Genomic DNA, 17,513 nt, shown 5'->3' with positions numbered 1-17,513 from the left:
AAACAGGTCTCTAAAGACGTGTGTGTCAGGTACATCAGACCACATGCACATTCTCCTCGCTGTTATTTGCTACTTTTAACGCAGTTTCTGGGCCGCTGGTGCCCGTGGTTGCCGCCCGCCCGGCACGGACTGCCCCTGCTCCGCCTGCCCGCGCTCAACGCTGCTAACTTGGACATAAAGAGAGTCTCGGCAGTTCAGGGAATTACCCACCTCCCTGCCGCAGTGTCCCACTGGATTTCTCTGCACTCCCCATCTGTTCCTTTTATATAACACACTCCTTTCCTTCAAAACCGGGTTGTTTTCCTCATCTTCGGACAGGCCCATGGAGCTTTTGGTGCTCCGGGCTGGGGATGCAGCGCAGGATCCCGGCGCTTCCCGACGGAGCGGCCCGGGTTGTTCTGCCGGGGCTCGTTAACGAATGGGCCCCAACTCGAGTGCTGCCCTTCCTGCATGAAGTGGGCGCAAACCCAACAACCATGGATGTTTTCCCCAAATTCTCACCTAAAATCTTCCCAGAAGACAATAAACACCACAAATATTTCTTACACTTCCAAAGAAAACCAATGCCCTCACCAAGAGGGAATGGTAGCTGTGGTTCTGAATATTTAACTAGTGTTGTCAGGAGTTCGGACAAGCCTTGCAGCCCCGTTCCAGCTGGTAATAAACCCCCAAGGTCTTGGGGGAATATTATTTTTTAATAAAAAGAAATAAAAACCATTAAAGCAAAATCATTAAGCACTCAAAGCGGTAGCGACCGCCAAATGCAATCTGCGCACGCCATCAGCACAAGCTTGCTGTAAGTCAGGGCCACTTTCTAATGTATTTTAAAGTCATCCTTTGTGTACGATAGAACTATAAAATGCTCTTTGTGCTGCTAAACAAACAGCGACTGCAGTTCACCTCGGGGCAGCACCAGCGCGCAGGAACCACAGCGAGGAATACGTCCCGAACACGGAAGGCCCCGGTAGCAGCGCGTGGGCAGCACCGGGGCCGCTGCTCCAAGCACCGGCACCTCCCGATGCCACCGAGGATTCCGCTAACGTGCCGGATCACCAGGGAAAACCTAATGGCTCTTTTGTATCCCCGTTACACGATAAGCAGCAGCCCCAGGATCACGGGGCTCCTTCTCTTTCCCAACAAGGTATTTGCAGGAGGAAACCATCGCGCAGCCGCTTCCCGTCTCCCTGGCAACACCCGCTCCGGCTCCAGCCCATCAACACTCGGCAGATCCCGGCCGCTGGCGGAGACGAGCGCCGGCTCCCGCCGGGAACGCCGATGAAGAGCAGGGCCGCTCCGAGCCGCTGCGCACCGGGCGCCCCGCGCATTCCCAAGCCCCGCGGGCACCGCGCGCGTCCCGGGGACACCGCGAGGCCACGAGGCTTCGTTCGCGGGCACAACCGCCACGGGCACAAACCCCTCCTGCCGTCACCGCTCAGAGGTGGCCACGGGGCCCGGCCGCTCCTGGCCCGCAGAAACGGAGCTGAGGGAGGAACGGGGGTTTTTTGCTGCTTTTTGCAGTGTAATTAATTCTCTGAACAATCTTTGCTTGGGAACTTTATTAAATCCCATTAAGAATAATGAATTGTTGTTCTTTCCTAATTATATAGTTGTTTCTAGTTTAATGAACTGTATATTAATAGACTTATATAAGGGGCATTTTGCTTTCAGGCGGGAAATATTTTAAGCAAGAGATACATATCCCTGCTAATAGGATCTATCCTTGCTTACGTTCAGCTCCAGTGAATCTACTGGAAGATGTTACCCCTCTGAACCCAAATTTTGCTTGACCTGTTAGCTAGGTGGTAAAGAAAAGCCAAAACGAAACAGCCGGTCTTTGCCCAAAGCAGCACGGGTGGCTCCTGTTCATGCAATTCCTCATTGCAATTGGGAACAGCAGCACCTCTGCACCAACCCCAACCCTCTGACTCACGCGGTCTCAGGAGAAGGGGCACACGAAGAGCTTCTTGTGGAGGGAGACGTCAGATTATCCCACGTTTACAACAACAAAACCCGGCCCCGAAGGAGCCTCTCGGGGCAGAGGAGAAGCTCCGGGAGCTGCTGCGGCCCCTGCACCCGCGCCAGGAGCCCGGGGCAGCCGGAGGCTCTTGCAGACGAGGGGCAGCCCCGGCCCCCGTCACCCGCCGGCTCCTCCGCCTGCCTTTCCCGCGGCCGTGCCGGGAGAACACGCAGATCCCGACCCCTCGCAGGCACAAACGCCCTCGGAGCTGCTTAAACTAAAGCACTTTCTCCCCTTTTCCTTTTCAGGCAGCCTCAAATAGCATTTGTCTCACAATGCGCAAGGCTGTTGCTACTCTGCCTTGCTGGGAAGTGTTAGGAGTTTTAATTAGCAGGTTTTTGGTCTTTCTGGCTCAGTATAATGACAGACAAGAAACCACAGTTAAATTAATCAGGTTCCTCGGTTGTTGGGCAGAACTCAGAGTGATTTTAATACGTGTAATTAAGTTGAAGGATCCCGTCAATCCCGGTGTCGATACCAATCTCCTGGAGGCTCCGAAGGAGGCGGCAGCTCCAGCGGGGCCGGAACCAGCAGGATGGTAACGGGCTGCTCAAGGGCCGCGGGCTCAGGCCCAGCCACCCCAGGGCTTTCTGCGACCCCCCGTTAATCGCAGTTAATCCCGGCCCAAGGCAGGACGGGCAAAGCGGAGCCGCGGGCCCTGCAGCACCCGTGTTTGGTGCTGGGGAGGTGGGAGCCGGGAACGCGGGAGCAGGGAACGCGGATGGAGACATCAGTCAGCACCGAGGCAAGACCAAGCGCGGGCCTTGCCTCAGAAAGGGCTCATTTCTGCATCAGAAACCATCGCGTTGTCGCTGTTCCTCTGAACCTGCTCTATTTCCATCTGTGGCTGAGGGGAACAAAATGCAGAAGGGCCCATACGTATCCCCTACCTGTCACACCACATCTCTGCAGGATCTGGAGGCCATTTGCACACTATACATCAATGCCGTGTGTGCATCTTGTGCTTTACATCTCCTTTTGCCTTTAAAGAGAATCAGTGTACCAATAATTGCTTGGAAAGGGCCATAAAGAGCATTTTGCTAAGAGGTTTCTCATTAGTAGTAGAGAGCTGGAGATTGTATGATTCATCACTGCCTTTTGGAAAGCTTGCAGAGTATCAAAACAGCACAAATACAATTCCAGTTGCAACAAAACACCATGTCTTTAAACATTAGCTTTGCTGTGCAGTAATAATCATCTCCATTTATTTTATTTAATCCTTTAAGTGCACAAATGTAAAATGGTTCTGTAAGTAGCTGGAGGATAAATGAGGTTAAAGCATTCACAGGCGGTGGAATCAAGTCAGCCTCACGCTGGTGTTTCATGCATTCAGCCCCTATCGTTTTTGCCAGAGCCCCAGCTAAGCAATCAGCTTTAAACATTTCAGACCTGGGTAGCAGGGCTTCTGCACAAAATGACTGTCTGTTTTTGCTAAAATCCCACTCTTTATTACAAGAGGGCTGCACGGAGGAGATAACCGCGGCAGACGCGCTGTGCTGCGAGCGCCGGGAAGAGCCTCGTGGCCCCGCGTGGGTCCCAGTCCCCCGGCCCCAAACGAGGCCTGCGAGCAGAGCCAGGACACGGGGGACACGTGCACAGAGCTGCGAGTGCCCGTGATCCTGGGAGAGCTCGAGGAGGGAGAAAGGAAACATGGAGACTCCGGGTGCTCCTTCTCCTGGCCGAGCTGTTGGCCAGGACTGCTGTGGAGAGCTGAAAGCTCCCAAAGTTTTTAAACGCGCTCGGAGACGCACCTAGATTCACGTGGCTGCCCTGTTAACGCAAGTGTGCGGTATGAAAGCGAGGAATAATTCAACACCTAGCGAAAGAAAAGATGAAATAAAAGCTTAGAAACGTCGGCAGCAGCTTTGGAAGCCGAGGCAGCGCCAGGGCTCCCAAAGCCGCTCCGTTTCTGCGGGCACGTGGCGAGCGCGGGGCCGCTCTGCCCCGATCCCCCCGAGAGCCGCGGCACGACACGGAGCGGGGACGGGGACCCGTTCGTGCAGCTGGGAGCGCGGGAGGGACCGGGGCCTTGGCCTCCTGCCTCCCCGCAGAGCCGCTCGTTCCTCCCGGTGATCCAGAGCGGGAGCATCCGGAGCTCCGGGGCTTCCCTGGTTAATTAGTCCAAATATAAACGGTAAATAAAAGGCACGATAATTAACAAGGGAGATGTGTGCAGTTCCTGCAGATTAATACCTCATGCTCGGGAGCGCTCAGAGATGTAGATCCTCAAGTCTGACTTGCACACAGGTTTTCAAAGGAAAACAGAATTATCCAACTTACAATCTGTTCTGATGGCAGGAGGAGGAATTTGTTTTTTTCCTTTTGCTAAGTGCACTAGTCCGGTGGATCTCTCTTATAACACTCACTGACCTGAGCTTTTAGGGTAAATTTTGCTCCTCCATCATCCAAGTAGAAGAAATGGTTTTCCTCAGAACAGCATCTTAGCCCTTCAAAAAAATCCAAGTGGATTTTGGACTCACCCTGTCCATGGAAACGAAAACACATCCATGGAGGCCGGAGTGGCGGGAGGCAGCGCTGGGCACACGTGGCGCGTTCCCATGGGAAAGCTGCAGCCTCCAGGTCCCCTTCCTGCCGCTCACGGAGACGGAGCCCTGCTCAAAACTCTCCTCTTCACGGGCATGGGGGAGAAACAGCTGTGGAAAAATAAATGCAGTGCTAATTATACACGATGGAGGATTAGAAACGGCTATTTTTAGCTTCACATTAAAAAGATTTGATGAATCAAATGTTTGTGCTCAGCACTTTCAGTGGAAAGAAGAGAAAAGCGTCGACCGCGCGACCTGCCGGGCCGGAGCGAGGCCCGGAGCGGCAGCGGAGCCGGCGCAGGGAGCGGGGCCGGAGGCTCCCGGCAATGAGGAGGGCTCCGTGCTTCCCTGCTTCCCAATGGGTGGGCGGCAATGGAGCATCAGGCTCTTTTCCTTACCGACTTCCCTGCAGCTCGCTGGAGCCTGCAGCGGAGACGTGGGATATCCCCACAGGCACCGGTCCTGCACCCGGCCGCGCTGTTGCTGCCGGAGGGTCCCAGGAAAACCCCGGCAGAGCAGGGATTTCATCTGCTGCATTAAAGAGGAAAGGGCCTTGGTGGAGACGGTCTGGAGAGGCAACGCAGCGCGCGAAGGCCCCGGTGCTCCGGGGGACGGATGGAGGCTGAGGAAGAGCAAGCGCCGTGGAAGCGGCAGGACGGCCCCTGCCCACGGTCACTGCTCCGGAGCGGGCGAGGGAGACGTCACGGAAACCTGCAACACTCCAAAATGGAAATGGAAGCGCTCGTCTTAAAAGATGAGATAAAAAAAGAAATCACCTAGTGGCTTCTCCTGCTTTGCACATGATTCACTGCAGATTTCGCTGCTGCAGGTGCGTGTTGGGACCAGAACAGCTTCTCCACGAGGTGAGGAGAGGGGACCACGCGCGGAGCTCCCGGCAGAGGAGGCTCCCGCACTTCCCATCCGCGCGGTCCTGCGGGACACGGAGCGACGGGAGAGCCCAGGAGCCAGAGACGCTGCTGCCACTTCTGCAAACGTGGGGCGAAAGGGCCCAGCAGCCAGGCGGGGGTTTTCCCACACGGAAACCTTGGCCCACGGGCAGAAGGGGCCGCATCCAAGCCCGGTGAACCCTCATTTATCCAATATCCGCAAAGCTCGAACCGAGATCAGCGGGAAAGCTGCCTCTTCACGTGCAATTTGGAGAGCTGACAAAGCCACCTGTAGGGGCTGCAAAATAAGTTCTGCCTCATTACAAAAGAAATTGCATCTAAATGAAAAACAACATATAATAAGAGCTCTAAAATGCCTGCAAAATGCTGCCAAGCAGACAGGTAATCCAATGATATATAGCGTACAGCACAGCTTTGACAAGGGTCACCCTTAATTATCCAGCAATTGAAGAAGCTGAATTCATTTCCCCAAAGGCGGCAACATCGGCTTTTTTATGATGATGATGTGCAAATTCGGGGGCAGGGAATTAGCTGGCCAGAACCTAGAAATTGCATCTGTTTGATAGATTGAAATCTAAATTATAATATATATATATAGCAAAGCTGAGACACATTAGCCAGGCTTTTCACTAATATTTTGCAAAGATTTGCAAGCGAGGCTATCCTTCAAATACTCCCTCTCTCTCTGTTTGCTTGTAGCCCTTATTAACATTCAAACAGCCCAGAGGGCAGCAGAAGTCTGGGATCTGCTGGGGACGGGGCTGGCGCAGCCGCCGTGTCCCCTGCAGCAGGACACGATGGGGACACACGGGCCGTCACTGCAACAAGGCTACGGTCACCCCGGGGCAGCGAGCAGGAGACGCGCTGGGTCCAAACATCTGTCAAGGTTTTTAAAATTAAGAATAAATGAAACAAAAATATCTATTTTTGACAGTTCTGGAGTGGGTTTCAACCAGGAATTTTACCTTTTTTAAAGGCAAATGCCCCATTAGTGATTCCTCACCCAAGGTCCCCGGTCCAGCCTGTCCGATTCGCCTCCCTTTGGCTGTCCAGCCCCGGCGCTGCCGCTGCCTCCCGGCAGGAGCAGAATAAGGGAAGACCTTCAGGAAACGGGGAATAACAGTGAAATGATGCTGTGACATGGAGGCCCCATGCAGCTGGTGAGGAAAAACGAGTCAAGGAGACGAGACCATAGAAGAGGGGCTGGAAAAAGGGGCTCCAGGCGCTGGTGAGGCTCCTGCTCGGCAGCTCCCAGGCGAACGGGGTGGATCTGAGGCTGGATCCCAGGGCCTGGCTCCATCCCGCGCTCCCGCCATTCCATTCCCAAGGGCGGCTCCATCGCCTCCCTCCCGGCGCTAACGGGACAGCGGGAATCCAGCGGCACAAGCACCGGGTCGCAGCTCTACAGGGCTGCAGTGAGTGATCTTTCCATCTACTGGCTAAAATTAAATAGTGCAGAAGGTATAATTTGAACCCACCTGAAAAACACCAAATTTTCTGTGAGAACTGAGCATTTTCCCAAGTTTGTTTCCAAGTTTTAGACAGAAAATCTGCTGTGTATAAGCAAAATGCTGGTTCATTTTTCATGTGTTAAGTATTATTTACAGTAAATCTTAGTAGCCCTTGAATATAAAATATTGCATTGGACCCAAAAGAGGTAGATTCTATTTATCGAATATCAGCAGTACATGTTCTGACTTTAAAAAAATGGTTTTTATAATGTTGAAACACATTGACAAATGCAACATGAATTCTCTAGCACTTTCAGCTGATTCAAAGCTGCAGTTTTTCAGTAAATGAAACATTGAGCTGAAATGTTTTGCCCAGCTCTAAAGCTTGTCTTGTGCCTAAGAGCAAATGTCCCTTGTCATTTCCCACCTGCAAGGGGACAGCACGAGGCAGCTGCCGTGGGGAGCCGGGCAAATCCAGACCCAGGAGCTTTTGGACCCGGTGAGGAAGGAGGATCCGAGTCTCCTGGAAGGCTTCATCTGGGACGGAGCCAGCACCACAGATCAGGTTAACCTAATTTTACTGCGCTTTTCTGAATGATTCCCAAGTTTTTTGCACTCTAAGGTTTAATCTGCCAGGGCACACAGAATTCAGCCAACTGCCTCCAATTCAGGCTTAGAAATAATTCATATAATTATTGCAAATCAGTAAAGTGAGAGTTTTAGCCTATCCTTGAAAGAAATTAAGGAAAATAATTACAAGACAGGCCAAAAAAGGGTGAGCAGGCTTTAAGCCCACCCAAAATCAGAGGATTTAAACTTCTATTCCTAAACAGGAGCCACAAACACCAGAAATGTCCCTGTCCCGCACGCTGTTAAAGGAGTTACTGTAATGACTGTGGTAGCGGATGGAAAAGCAGCCGCCAGCACGCGGGGTCCAGCTCGGCATAGAGCAAACGCTGGTTTTCATTACGCTGACATCTCTCCAGCACTAATTAAAACCTGAGCCACGGCTGCGCTCGTTATTTCATCTGCGCATCCAGGGCTGCGCGTGCCCCGTTCCCGGGGCAGACTCGGGTTTTGCAGCCCTGCTTCTCCCGAGGGGCCCCTGGGACCCGCATTTTGCACCATGAACCGTCGGGAATTTTCAATGAGCACCTATCTGCACTGGGCTGATCAGCAAACACAACCATGGCCGTCTCCGCGCTGCCCCGCGGAAGGGCTGGGATCCCTGGAGCTCGCGGTGCCGCCATCCCCGCGCATGGCGGGATTGGGAGCTCCGGGCCAAACGGCCATTCCCACATGAGCGCCGGGTCCGGTGGCATCTGTGCGCAGGGATGAGCCCGCACGCGGAGCGGCCACCTGCGGTCACATCCCCGCGGGACCGGCCGCTCAGGAAGGGCTCCGGAAAACAAGTAATCACAGGAGTTCAGCCAGCAGATTTACCAGTTCCTTTGCCTGCATGTCTGAGCGCTTTAGATGATTTATCTGCTCAGGAAAGGATTATTTTTGAGCCTCTCTTTGCCAAAAAAATGTAAGCCTTATCAAATGGAAATCAGACTCCCTCCTTTGGATCAGCAGCCGGGATCAAAGCTGAGGTGGAAAGGAGGTCACGGAAGATGCAGACACGCTCACCAATATTTGCCTTGCTTGTTCCAAGGCTCCACAGGTGCAGCTCCCATCCCGAGCGGTGCAGGCACCTCTGCGGGCTGCTGCTCGGCACCTTCCCGCTCCTCGGAGCTGGGAAACAGCCCCAGGGATGAGGAACAGCCTCACTGAGCACTCCAGTGTATTGCCCCAACACACAGGCGTTTCCTTCCTGCTCTGCTCCCATGGAGGGTCCATGCGGAGCTGCCGCTCGGAGCGGCCCCGGCTGCCCGCTCCCATCCGACCCCTCCGGCACAGGGAGCCCCGCGCAGCTGAGCTTGAGGCACAAGAACGTGGAAAAGGACCCAAAGCTTTGGGGTCCCACTAATGTAAAAATAAAGTCCCTGTTCCCAGGTTCGCTGCAGAAAACATCCATCTTCAGGGGGTTGTCAGCTATTTTTATCCTCAGTGTGATAACTAGGAAGCAAGAAAAGGAGGGGAAGCACTTGGGAGAAGTGGTACCTTTCGTTGGTGTTTTCAGTGTTCATCCCATTAAAAGTTTCAGCAGGGAGGGAAGATGACACATCCATGACTTCATCATCATAGACACCAGAACTCATCCTGGTACCAATCTTGGTCAAAGCGTTGCCTGAAACCAGGAGGCTCGGGAACAGGAGAGCCCCAAACGCACCGGTCCAACAGAGCTGCTCCCGGGCACAGCACGTCAGGAAACCCCAGCAAAGGGGCTCACCAGGGCGCAGAGCAAGGAAACAGGGAAAACATTAAACCCATGGAACAAAAGGCAGCAGCAAAGCCCTCCCTAAAGAGCAGCAGCCAGGGGAGGCTCTCGATGGGCTCCTTTGAGCCCTCAGGCAGATGCCCCTCAGCTGTGGCCCAGCTGGGATGCGGGATAACTCAGCCCAGCTGGGATGCGGGACACAGGATGAGCTCATCCCAGCTGGGATGGGGGATGCGGGACGTGGGACACAGGACGCGGGACGCGCTCAGCCCAGCAGGGATGGGGATGCAGGACGCGGGACGCAGGATGCGCTCAGCCCAGCAGGGATGGGGATGCAGGACGCGGGATGCGGGATGCGGGATGCGCTCAGCCCAGCAGGGATGGGGATGCAGGACGCAGGACGCGCTCAGCCCAGCTGCAGGCACTAACAGCAGCTGCAGCCGCTCTCGTCCCGGCCGTCGGTGCCCTGCACGTTCCCAGCCCCGTCCCGCAGGCGCACGGGGCTCATCGGGCTCCCGTGTTTCTGCTCCGGATCTAGCGATAATAAAGAGGACTCAGGGCCCGGCAGATTCCCCGCCGGCGGCAGCAGCCAGGCAGCCTGTGCGGTGCTTTACAGCCGTGGGCTTGATTTAAAATGCACTCTTAAAACGAAAGAACAACTCCTTAAATTTGCAGGAAATGTACAGTTCCACAGCTCTGATTTACAGGCTCCGAGCCCCCAAAGAGCAGCACTTGCAGTTCACTGTTCCGCTGGCGCTAGCCAAGAAACCCTTAGCATCACTTTAGCGCTACTGAAACCATTAGAAACCATAAACCATTAAAAAAATGATAATTTTAAGATGAATCATTTATTTCAGGTTGGTCTGCTTTTGGGGTTTTCCTCTAATTGGTCCCTCGGCCTCCAGCAGACAACGGCGGCTGCTCTGGCGGTGCCTGTTTAACCCGCGGTGCCCGGGTGGCCGGGAGCAGCCGCCAGGCGCTCCGCTCCGCTCGGCCCTGGCGCCCGGCGCGCGGCAGCGCTGCCCCCAGCCAAGGGGCTCGATGGGCTCCGCTCCATCCCGTCCTTTTCCCTTCCCTCTTGGAACTTCGCTTTGTTTTCTATGGATAAGGAAGAGCACGAAGCGCCGCTTCCCCCGGCGGCAGCGCCGGCTCTTCGGGACGCGAGGTGACCTCGCCGCAGAGGGGACCGCAGGACGCGGACAGGAGCGAGGCCCGTCCAGCCCCGTGTCCGCCTCCCATTGCTCACACACGAGGCTGCTGCTAATGAGGAAAATGGCCCATTTAACCCAATCCCCGATGAGCGGCTGCAGCAGGAGCATTTCGACCCGGCGCTCTCATCCGCCTCACAGGGCAGGGTGAGAGGAGGGGACGGGATGATAAATCAAGGCCCTGATGCTGCAGCGCTCCTGCCCTTCAAGGGCCTTTTCCCTCTGCTATCATTTGTGATCTTCTCTTCATTCATTAAGGTCAGCTGAGCAGAAAATTTTGCAGCTGCTGGCGAGATGGGTGAGCTCCTGGACACCGTCCACGCTCTCCTCCGTGCAGCCTGCAGCTGCCCATGGGGTTTATTTCAGGCTGGAAAAGCTCCAAATGTACTGGGGAAAAAAAAATGAATATGCTGTAAACCAGAGATGGCCTTAAACCAAAGCCCGTGGCTCCCAGGTGCCAGCGGAGAGGGAAAAGCTGCAGCGTGACGCGGGCCGGGGCGCACGTTGTGCAGACACGCGGAGCCCCGGCCCTCCGAGGGTGCAAAGTGCTGCCCCACAGCCCGCAAGGTTCCTGAAAGCAGAGCTAATGCAACCCAGGCATCCCGAATACATACACGACCCTGCCCTTAAAAATCTCTCTTGGACTGAGCCTTGTACAAACCCATTTTTTTCCGAGTGAAGATCAGAGCTTTCCCTGGCAGCTGAGGCAAAGAAAGCCGAGATTAGCCCTAGCGAAACCCATTTCTGTCCCTAAAGTAAACATTGTGGTTTTTTCCGCCTGCGCAAACTTAGAGCAGTGCAAAGATCTCTTAGGACTTTCGTGTGCATCAGCTGGTTTTGAAGCATTTTTCTCAGAGTAACAAGCACTTTCCTTTCACCCTTTGCAGTCTCTGAAAGCACAAGAGCAGCTCGGGCTGCCGCCCCAGCACCGCGAGCGGCGCCGCGCGGAGGGCACCGGGCAGCACGATGCCCCGCTGGCACACAGACACCAACACGGTGGCCGGCCCGCGCTGACAGGTAGCCAGGCACATCAGGACATCGTTACAGGGCTTTTCATGCTCTTAAGCAGCTTACTTCCTCCAGGAATCACAATTTATAAAGATTTATACATTTCATTAACATACTTTTTGTCAGCAGATATTAGTCTCTTTCTAGAGATGGGAACAAGCACAGACCTTGGAATTAGCCAAAGTTGGGAAGAGTCGTGAGCGAAGAGGAGACACATTCCAGCAGCTGTGCTTTTCCAGGCTCTTTCACTCACAAGACCGCAGATACAATTTTAAGGTTGCAAAGACTGATTCTTTAGCCTAATCATATTAATGATCTTTCTTTAATCTGTGCCGATGTTTTCACAAGCCTGGATGCGAAGCAAGGAAGCTGCTGGCACGGTCTGCAGGACACAGTCAGGCTGCAGAGCTGCCACGTTATCGCAAGCTGCAATTTCAAGGAATTCAGCTATATTGCTGCAACTGCTGCTGCCGAGAGCTTGTGCAGCCACGAAGCCAGGGGGACATTTAGATTGCGAATTAATGCAGGATAGTGTCCAGTGTAATGAACAAACACAATAAATAAAATTCATGGTAAGGACAAAGAATATAGTTACCGGAAAACTGCAAAGCCAAAGATCAAGTGAACTATATTTAATATTGCTACTTGGCCATATACAGTTTATTGCAGTCATTTCTCTGGATATTAGCTTATTTTAATGGCAGCAGGGTCTACTTACCAGTAACAGGAGATGAGAAAAACTTATTCAAAAAGTTTTCATAAAATCTATAATTGAAGCTAATAAAATGTATAATGATAGTCCTAAAAAGAGAGAAAGACAGAAAACAAGAAAAGAAGGGGAAAAATGAGAGAGAAGAAAGAGAGAAGAGAAATATTTTAACATTAGACTCTGCAGCTAGCTTGCTTTTGACTTTCATATTCTATTTAAAAATACAAAATTGGGAGCATTAAAAAGCGCTCCCAAATTAGCTTTTTAATAGAGATTGAAAGTTAAAAGGGGGCCGAGTCATGGGGGAAAAGCTGCTCAGAAGCGCGGCCAGGCCCGAGGTGAGGAAGAGATGCCACTGGGAATCACACGCGACAAACCTCTTAAATCCCTAAAGGCCAAGCCGTGCTTCTGTTTTCACTTTCTTCTTTGCATGAGCCACTGGAAAAGAAGCAGCAGAGATATCAGCGTTATTTTTAAGAGGTACTTTCTAAAGACGTGTAGTGCAAATGGAGCCAGGACCCTTTGATGGGCTTAAACCCCCAGAGCCTGGAAGTTTCTTGTGGGAGTTTCAGGCTGCCCTTTGCCCAGAGCTGCCCACGTGTCCCTGGCACGAGGGGCACCGGAGCCACCGCGCTGGCTGCTCTGCCTCCGCGCTGCTGCAGCTTGCAGAGCTGCAGAGGGGCTGTTCTGGGGAGGATTACCCACGACCTGACATCTAGGGATGATTTTTTAAACAATCGCGCTGAATTATCTGGGATTAAGCAAGGCTTTTGACACCGTCCCTCACAACATCCTCCTGGGCAAGCTCCGGAAGTGTGGGATAGATGAGTGGACAGTGAGATGGATTAGGAACTGGCTGGATGGCAGGGCCCAGAGAGTGGTGATCAGCGGTGCAGAGTCTAGTTGGAGGCCTGTGGCTAGTGGGGTCCCCCAGGGGTCAGTCCTTGGTCCAGTCCTGTTCAATTTATTCATCAATGACCTGGATGAAGGCACAGAGTGCTCCCTCAGCAAGTTTGCTGATGATACCAAACTGGGAGGAGTAGCCGATACCCCAGAGGGCTGTGCTGCCATCCAGAGGGACCTGGACAGACTGGACAACTGGGCGGTGAAAAACCTCATGCAGTTCAACAAGGCCAAGTGCAAGGTCCTGCACCTGGGGAGGAATAACCCCAGACACCAGTACAGGCTGGGGACCGAGCTTGTGGAGAGCAGCTCTGCGGAGAAAGACCTGGGTGTCATGGTGGACGACAAGTTGACCATGAGGCAGCAGTGTGCCCTCGTGGCCAAAAAGGCCAATGGGATCCTGGGCTGCATTAAGAAGAGCATCTCTAGCAGGTCGAGGGAGGTGATCCTGCCCCTCTACTCAGCCCTGGTGAGGCCGCATCTGGAGTACTGTGTCCAGTTCTGGGCTCCACAGTACAAGAGGGATGTGGAGCTGCTGGAGAGAGTCCAGCGCAGGGCCACAAGGATGATCAGGGGCCTGGAACATCTGCCCTATGAGGAGAGGCTGAGGGAGCTGGGCCTGTTCAGCCTGGAGAAGAGAAGGCTGAGAGGGGATCTAATCAGTGTATATAAATACCTCAAGGGAGGGAGTGCAGAGGACGGGGATGGTCTCTTTTCAGTGGTGGCCACTGATAGGACTAGAGGAAATGGCCGGAAACTGAAACATCAAAAATTCCATAGGAACTTAAGGAAAAATTTCTTAACAGTGAGGGTGACAGAGCACTGGAACAGGCTGCCCAGAGAGGTTGTGGAGTCTCCTTCTCTGGAGATCTTCAAAACCCGCTTGGATGCAGTCCTGTGCCACGTGCTCTAGGTGTCCCTGCGTATGCAGGGGGGTTGGACTAGATGATCTCTAGAGGTCCCTTCCAACCCTAAGCATTCTATGATTCTATGATTCTAAGCAGCGCGGCTCTGCGCGGATGGGGTTTCTGGTGCCCCGTGACAAACGCAGTTTCCAGATCCGCGTTTCCAAGGGAGCCGGGCGGAGCGTCCGCGGGCTGCGCCCGGGGCTGGGCTGGCTTTCCTGGAGGAGAGGCCGCGCTCGGCCCCGCGCAGAGCCGCTGCGCAGCCCCCTGCGCTCCCCGCGCTGCTCCGCGGCTCCCCGCGCTGCTCCCTGCGCTCCCCGCGCTGCTCCGCGCTGCTCCGCGGCTCCCCGCGCTGCTCCCCGCGCTCCCCCTGCGCTCCCCGCGCTGCTCCGCGCTGCTCCGCGGCTCCCCGCGCTCCGCCACAAGTGGCAGCTCGGCCGCGCGGCGGCTCCGCGGGGCCCGGGGGAGGCTCCGGGCGGCGCGAGGGGCCGCGGAGCAGCGCGGAGCAGCGCGGAGCGGGGGAAGCTGCGGAGCGAGGCCCGACCCCCCGGCTGAGCCCGGAGCTCCCGCCCCGTTAACGACCCCAATCCCGGAGCCCCTCCCGGCTGAGCGCCCCCCAGCCCCGCACGCTCCCCGCGGTGCGGCGGAGCTGTCCCCGCCGCGGTGCTGAGCGCGGAGCTGTCCCCAACGCCGCCGCCGCTGCTGCTGCGGCCGCCGCCCCGCGCCCGCCCCGCTCCCCTCCGCGCCCCGCTCCTCTCTGCTCCTCTCCGCGCCCCTCCATCCCTTTCCGCTCCCTTCCGCCCCTCTCCGCTCCCCTCCATCCCTCTCCGCTCCCTTCCGCTCCTCTCCGCGCCCCGCTCCCCTCCGCTCCCCTCCGTCCCTCTCCGCCCCCCTCCGCGCTCCGCTCCCCTCCGCTCCCGCTCCGCGCTCCGGCGGCTGCGCGGGTCCCTGCGCGGGGCGGAGCAGCCGCGGAGGCGGCGGGGGGCGGCGCTGCCCCCCCCCCGCACCCCCCTCCCGCGCACCCTGCGCGGCTCCCCCCCCCCCCTCCGCCCGCCCCCCGCCCCGCGGGGCCGCCCAGAGCGCCGCGGCCGCGCACGGAGCGCAGAGCGCGAGGACGCGGCGATGGCGACGCCGCGCGGGCCGCCCGCTCCCCGTACGTATCGCGGGCGCCTCCGCTCCCGCCGCCGGCACCGCGCGGGAGCCGCGGGAAGGGCTCGGCAGCCCCGCGGGCAACGGGCGCCTCCAGCCGCCCCCGCCGCGCGGCCCCGGCAGCGGCCGCGGGGTCCCCGGCAGCGGGATCGGCGCCGCGCGGGGCGGGGGGACGCGGCGGAGCCGGGGCGGCCGCGCGCAGGTCACCGCGCTCCTTGTCCCCTCCTGCCCCGGCCGTGCCCTGGGCATCCCCGGCTCCGTTTGCTGGAGCCCCCCGCATCGCTCCCGGCACCGGCTCCCGAGCGCGGGGGGACGCGGAGGGACCGCGCGGCCCGCGGCAGCTCCGCGGTGGCGGCGGCGGGAGGGCGCGGGCGGCGGCCGGAGAAGCTGTCTAGTCATCGCGGCCGCCCCGGCTCCGCTCCCGGGCCCGCCGGGCACGGAGGGCGGCCGCGAGCCCGGCCGGGCTCCGCGCGGGGACCGGCGCCTCCGCTCCCATTCACCCCGCGCCTGTTGCTTTTGCTCCCGAATTTCTCCAGCTGGCGGAAGAACTGAGTGTTGAGGAGAAAGTTTCACTATCTAATGCAATTGCGAAAGGGAAGGAATATGCGACTGAACGAGGGGACCATTGATAGATTTTGCTTTCAAGTGAAAACATCTTTGCTGCCAGAGCCTGACAAAATAAGGGATAAAAAGCTGAGGATGCTCTCCAGGCTCCTCGCTCCCATTGGCAGCATCTCAGTGGGAAACGCACAATGTCTCATCAGCCGTATCCTAAATTATACCTTCTGCTTCCAGCAAGGGAAACACGGGAGATTTTTGCTCTGTTTCTGTTTTCATGAGAAAACATCAGGAGCCATTTATTAAGTGCGACATTGCCTGATCAGGTGGGAAGAATCGGTTCTTGCCCCTTTCGGTAAATAGAAATAACTGCGTGTCTTCCAAGTTTCTGGCGGGGCTCCGGGGGGCTCCGGGGTGCAGGAGCGTCGCAGCGGGTGCCCAGGGGCTGCTCCGTGCGGCACGGAGCCGCGGGCGCCTCGCGCGCCGCCTCCTCCGCCAGATTTGTTTGCACTGTTTGCTCTGCTCATAAGTACCTAAGGAAAACAGTGTATTTGTTCCACAGATGCTGACATTTGCTAAAGTCAGAACGAGCCAAATTGTTTTATTTTGTGTCCTAGTTCCTCTAAATATCATCAACAGGCTAATGATCTTTTAACTAGATCTTTTTAAATTACATGTGGCAATTAGTTAAAATTAGAAGTATGTGTCTTGCTAACTATGCGCTCGCATGGCTTCACGTGCCTCTATTTCCTGCTCCGTTTTAAGCGCCTCGCCAGCTGCTCCGTGTTCCCTGCCCGGGCTGGAAGCGCGGCCGGCAGCCCCAGGCTCCGTGTGCGCCGCACGAGGGAGCTTCTCTTGGCACTGCAGTAAATTAGTCACCCCTTTTTCTTTCTCTTTTTCTCTTTAAACTTAGGTCGTGCAGCTCCAGATTACAAACCCAATCCTCTCTCCCTCAGTTTTGTGTCTCTGTTTTTGGGGTGGGCCGGAGCTCCTGGGCTGTGAGGAAGTCTCTCTTGAGGGTCAAGTGGGACAGATTTAATGCCACCATGAGTATGTGTTGGAGGAAGTTTCCTTGAGCAGCTGCGTCTCTGCCATGGACATCTCTTTCCCATTCTGTAGCTATTTATAATGTCCCCACATACACTGCCAGCATGGAAGGACTCCATTTTACCCTTAAAAATTGATTTTAAAATGTGTAAGTCACTTATGAGTTTCCAGCGCTTCATTAGAACAATTATATGTGAAGTATTTATAGTGCCTCTGCAGCTAATGTGGGTAACCTGGAACGCGCAGCCAAAGTAGGAGCAGGGAAGAGGTTTCTAGCGAGATTCCCTGGAGAAACGCGGGAGACGAGGACCCGGCAGCGGCATCACCCACCGTCCTGCCGCGACGACCGGGGCCGCGGCCGTAACGGGAATGGAAAGCACAGAGGACCGTTCACCAGCAGGGAGATTAGGAACAGCACGCGCTATCTTGGCCTCTGGATTATTTGCCTACCTATATTTGATAATTAAGAAATGAAATGGCTCTCGTTTTCCTTTCCTAGTCCTGTTTCCAGCTGGGGTTTCATAGGAGCGGGAGGCGCCGGCACCGCGGCAGCCCCCGCGCTCCCGGAGCTCCCCGGAGCCGCGCGGGGAGGTCTGGGCTCGCTCCCCTCCCAGGGAAATGGCAGCGGTGCCGGCTCCACAGCTGTCAGTCTGGCGCTATTAATGCAATAAATTCACTCTTTAGGGGCAGAGAAAAACTAATGCGCAGTATTATTGAACCATCCTTTATAGTAAAATATTGCGGGATACTGGCTCCAGCGCCACGTATACAAGAAAAGTGT

At 55.7% G+C, this 17,513-nt stretch overlaps 1 protein-coding gene across 1 annotated transcript in view; it reads left to right on the top strand.

Moving 5' to 3' along the window:
* The first annotated feature begins 15,069 nt into the window (after positions 1-15,069).
* Positions 15,070-17,513, top strand: part of KCND3 (potassium voltage-gated channel subfamily D member 3) — a 79,036-nt gene continuing 76,592 nt past the window's right edge. Inside the window, exon 1 of the mRNA XM_088538909.1 lies at positions 15,070-15,131. The gene's annotated coding sequence lies outside the window, so the exon portion shown is untranslated. The remainder of the gene's footprint in view (positions 15,132-17,513) is intronic.

This window comes from Tinamus guttatus, unplaced genomic scaffold (assembly GCF_059628265.1).
Source record: "Tinamus guttatus ecotype Peru unplaced genomic scaffold, ASM5962826v1 Tinamus_guttatus_pri_ptg001272l, whole genome shotgun sequence".
Lineage (NCBI taxonomy): Eukaryota > Metazoa > Chordata > Aves > Tinamiformes > Tinamidae > Tinamus > Tinamus guttatus.
Note: the sequence above shows the minus strand (reverse complement) of the source record. Positions and strands in the feature narration are given on the sequence as shown.